This window comes from Oncorhynchus masou, chromosome 14, assembly GCF_036934945.1.
Source record: "Oncorhynchus masou masou isolate Uvic2021 chromosome 14, UVic_Omas_1.1, whole genome shotgun sequence".
Taxonomy (NCBI): Eukaryota; Metazoa; Chordata; class Actinopteri; order Salmoniformes; family Salmonidae; genus Oncorhynchus; species Oncorhynchus masou.
This window is the reverse complement of record NC_088225.1, coordinates 31,765,929-31,771,086: the sequence shown is the minus strand read 5'-3', so window position 1 is coordinate 31,771,086 and position 5,158 is coordinate 31,765,929. Positions and strand designations below refer to the sequence as shown.

General features: G+C 42.5%; 1 pseudogene; it reads left to right on the top strand.

The window, feature by feature from the left end:
- The first annotated feature begins 1,244 nt into the window (after positions 1–1,244).
- The window catches only part of LOC135554743 (transcription factor Sox-9-B-like), a 4,095-nt pseudogene continuing 181 nt past the window's right edge, over positions 1,245–5,158 (top strand).

Below are 5,158 nucleotides of genomic sequence, written 5' to 3'. Positions count from 1 at the left end.
CAGTGTCACTTTAACAATTAGTAAAAAATAATTGACTCATTATACAATATGTGCGGACGGAGAGAATGAATTTAGAAGTATCTCTCATTGCGGTTCCTATGTAGCTATTACTTATGGAACTATAGGCCTATATATCCACAATTACAAACATGGTGAGAGCGACCATTATGTTTACTATGATTATAAAGTATTTTCAACATTATTTTATGAAGATGAGCATTCACTTCTAATCATCTGTTGGTCTACTCACCGCTGACATTATGGGGACGTCACAGCCCTTCAGTGGAGTTTCTGGACTGTTGTCTCCCCCTATTGGTCAAAATAGACGGTGCTGATGTACGGTGGCACGGAGAGCAGTTGGTGTTGTGTAACAATCCACATCAAATTACAGAAAGCATTCAGCAGGAGATACCACAAAAACAAGACAGCTACTATGGGCTTTACTGAATTATATTAAGCAGATACTGTATGTTTACGTAGGTTAATAGGCCTGGCCAATTTACATCCGTATAACAGTTTCTGTGGCTGAGTATTTGATATGCCAAATCATGGTCAGTAACTGTACTTCTTCATATGAAATTAGCTAGTCTGGTATCCATTTCAAAACGCAACTCTACATCTTCGTAGATGTATTTTCAGAATGAATTTAGTTTGTTTTTATTGAAAATACAAGTGCTACAATAAATAAAAACAAACAATAAAGTAAGAAAATGTACTTGAATAAGACAATAGAGTTGGTCATGTTTTTATGTTTAATACTTTAATCGAAAGATGGACACATGACAAACTGGTGGTTATACCAGACAATATATATTTGAACATTTGTATATTTCGTTATTTGAGTAAAATATACCAATAATGAACACAAACAAGTATCGAGGCAACATTACTCTATGATTACATGCTTATAATAAAATAATAAATTATTGAATTATTGAATAAATGAACATTTTCCGACAAAAGTAAAAATAATTTAACAAATTAACATACTTTATTTGGTGTTATGTCCCTCTCTCTGTTGTTGACTGAAGATTGGGGGGAGCGCAGAGTCAAATTTCGTCTCCGCCTCCTAAAAATGTTCACCCAATCGCTTCCTTCCTGACTTGGACCAGTCTATAAATACAGGCTTCTCACTGAAAGTATATTCATAATTCTCTCAATGATCTTGGAACATTAAATTGCGACCTTATGTCAGAAGTGGTTTTATTTCCAAGAGAAGTATACATTAGAGTGCGTTTGCAGCGCGCCTAACCCATCGTGTCGCAAGGAAACGTGCTTTGAATAGGCGACTTTTGAAAGGACTTCACGTTAACATTCTGACAGTTTGCTGGAGTGCATCTTTGTCAACCAATTTGCGCACCGAACTCAGTGCCATTCATTACAGCCGGTGGGCACAGCAGCAGTTGGATTCTAAAGTCTTGATAGGAAGGAATTTTTCCCTCCAAGAGCAATTCATTGCATTAGCTCAGCGGTCATTTTTTTCGCATGAATCTACTCGACCCCTTCCTGAAGATGACAGACGAACAGGAGAAGTGTTTCTCTGACGCTCCAAGCCCCAGCATGTCTGAGGATTCGGTCGGCTCGCCGTGCCCGTCTGGCTCCGGTTCCGACACCGAGAATACCAGGCCGTCCGATAACCATCTCTTACTGGGTCCAGACGGCGTGCTCGGTGAGTTCAAGAAGGCTGACCAAGACAAGTTCCCTGTATGTATCAGAGATGCGGTGTCTCAGGTGCTGAAGGGTTACGACTGGACCTTGGTGCCCATGCCCGTCCGACTGAACGGCTCCAGCAAAAACAAGCCCCATGTCAAGAGACCCATGAACGCGTTCATGGTGTGGGCTCAAGCCGCCCGGAGGAAACTGGCGGACCAGTACCCACATCTCCACAATGCAGAACTCAGCAAAACCCTGGGAAAACTCTGGAGGTAGGTTACAACTCCTTATCATCACTTTTCCCCGCCGTTGAGGATATTTTTTATTTGATCAACTAATATTGTGCTATTCACAAATAGCTTCTTAGATAAAGCTTGAATTTATAGCAGTGTGAATAAGTTATTTGGAAAGATGTCTGGTGTATAGCTACATTTGCAATTCAATAGTGTAAACTACGGCCATAAATTCGATTCGAAGTTGAAGTTTTCAAATATTGGCTATAATAATAACATCTTAATAATAATAATTACAGTACTTGTTTCAACACTTCGAAAACGTGTAATATAATAAGATACTTGTTCCAGATTACTCAACGAAGGCGAGAAGCGTCCGTTCGTAGAGGAGGCTGAACGCTTGAGGGTGCAGCACAAGAAAGATCACCCGGACTACAAGTACCAGCCCAGAAGGAGAAAATCCGTGAAGAACGGGCAGAGCGAGCCAGAGGACGGCGAACAGACCCACATCTCTTCCGGTGACATCTTTAAAGCTCTCCAGCAAGCCGACTCGCCCGCGTCCAGCATGGGAGAAGTGCATTCTCCCAGTGAACATTCAGGTAAGAACAATTCATTCGAACAAATCATTAAATTGTCGTTCTACATAATACCAGGTTTACTCAAACTTGCTTTTGGTCGATATAATCATGTTATAATATAATCATGTTAAAGTAGAATGGGAATCACTATTATGCCGGTGAAATAAAATAGTTATATATAGTTGTAGTTATATAGTTATATAACTCCATATATATATATATATATATATATATATATATATATATATATATATATATATATATATATATCTTTATATTGTAAATGCCTCTACTATCCTATTCAGAACGTGAATATCAGTGCCTTTAGGGCTCTCATGAACTAACACACCTGTCAATGATTTGTGGTTTTTACAAGCCATCATGCAAATCTACCACCTGTCTTTACTCTGCCCACTTATCTCTTCCTCTTTAAAGCACATTAGATAATGGCACCATTCCCTTCATGGCGGGAAACTCCGAAATCTTATTTGCACTTTCTTAATTTCCACTCATATCTTTATTAGCTCCCTGGTTGCATCATTTGTGTCAATAATATCATGATGGAGTGCAGTGAGATTAACTCTTTGTTTTTCGACCAGCAGGCCAGTCCCAAGGCCCACCTACACCACCGACCACCCCCAAAACAGACCTGGCTGTGGGCAAGGCCGACCTGAAGCGTGAGGGCCGCCTGCAAGAGGGCACGGGCCGCCAGCTCAACATCGACTTCCGAGACGTGGATATCGGCGAGCTGAGCAGCGACGTCATCTCCAACATCGAGGCCTTCGATGTCCATGAGTTCGACCAGTACTTACCGCCCCACGGGCACCCCGGCATGCCCGGGATCAACGGCGCCCAGACGAGCTACACGGGCAGCTACCGCGGCATCAGCTCCAGCTCCATTGGCCAGGTGGGTGCTGGAGGCCATGGCTGGATGTCCAAGCAGCAGCAGCACCCCATCTCCATCCTGAGTGGAGGTGGAGGTACTGGGGGAGAGCAAGGCCAGAGCCAGGGGAGAACCACTCAGATCAAGACGGAGCAGCTGAGCCCCAGTCACTACAGTGAGCAGCAGGGCTCCCCCCCAGCATGTCACCTATGGTTCATTCAACCTGCAGCACTACAGCGCCTCATCTTACCCCTCAATTACCCGCACCCAGTATGACTATTCTGATCACCAGGGCGGCGCCAACTCTTATTATAGCCATGCAGGTGCCCAAGGCTCAGGGCTCTATTCCTTCAGCAGCTATATGAGCCCCAGCCAGAGGCCCATGTATACCCCCATCGCCGACCCCACCGGAGTGCCCTCGGTGCCCACCCAGACCCACAGTCCACAGCACTGGGAGCAGCAGCCTGTCTACACACAGCTCTCCAGGCCCTGAGAGTCCAGAAGTTAGAGGTCAGCCCTTAGCACAGACTGTCCCATAACAACCCATCTCCTACCAGAGACTCTTATCTCCCATAATCCTCGGGGCCCACAGGCCTCTACGCCAACACACCCTCCACCGCCAATATAAAACATTCAAGAACTTTTTCAAAGTAAAGAACATTTATTATCTTCGGAACAACGGCTCACGACAGTGCCTTTTTTAACGCTCGGAGTTGTGATTATATTTTTATAGGTATAATGTTAAAAGAAACTCAGTTTTGAAAAGAGGAGTCCTCCGTGAGGATATATTTGTTATTAATATTTTAGTATGTACTGTGTATGTGTTCTGAACTGTCTTTTGGTACTATATCTTTCGGGGGATTTATAAGTTAATGAGGAAGAGATGCTTTAGGTGAACAACGTCCCCCGCGGCCTTACTTCTCGCTCATGTATTTTTGTACAGGAACAGGAAGACAAAAGAAAATAGTCCCCCTACTCACTGCCTGTCCTCTTTTAATACATTCTGCTTTGATTCTCATGTACATATCTTACTGTAATTGTTTACGAGATCTTATAAGAACTGAGCAAAGTTGGTGTTTAAATAGTTTATGGCCGTGACTTATGTGACCATGTCATCAGTGAATTAGACAAATTATCGCTATTTTCTTGTTGCTGCGTTAGCAATTAACACATCAGCGCAAGTTATTGTGTTGGGAATGCTAATAGCATTAGAAAGTGCCATATAGTTACACCAGGGGCCTTACTGACTGTGTTGGTAGATGTGACTGAGAAATGCTTTGTATTGCCTTCATGCCGTTGGTGCCTGTTGAAGCGCAGTAGAGAGACTCTTTACATTAGCGATGCTGGCGCAGCAGTGGAGCCTAGAAACCACAGCTGAGTTCTCACTTCCTGTCTGTGGAGAGATACAGGAAGTGGCCTTTGTCCCCCAGCAGTCTCCCTTCCAGTTGTCGTTCCTCTGGCCTCTTATTCCTCCCAGTCTTAACATCTAATTTATTCATTAGCAATTAATTTTATTTGAAAAGTAATAACTATTTTGCATTTTATTCCTTTTTAATTCAGCAGCGACTAATTGAGATGAGAAAATATTAACTCTTCTGCAGATGGGTTAGCTGTTTCGATGTGGTACAAATTGTTCTAAGCATCTTTGTTTATTTATAATTTGTAAATGTTTTCATTTGAAATAGTTATTTTGATGATCTAGTTGTGTACAGATGAATTGTGATTGTGATCAGACTTGATCTGAAATATGGAAAAAAGAAAAAGCTGGGCCTTGTTTTATTCTGACAGATATGGATATCATGGTTATTGGA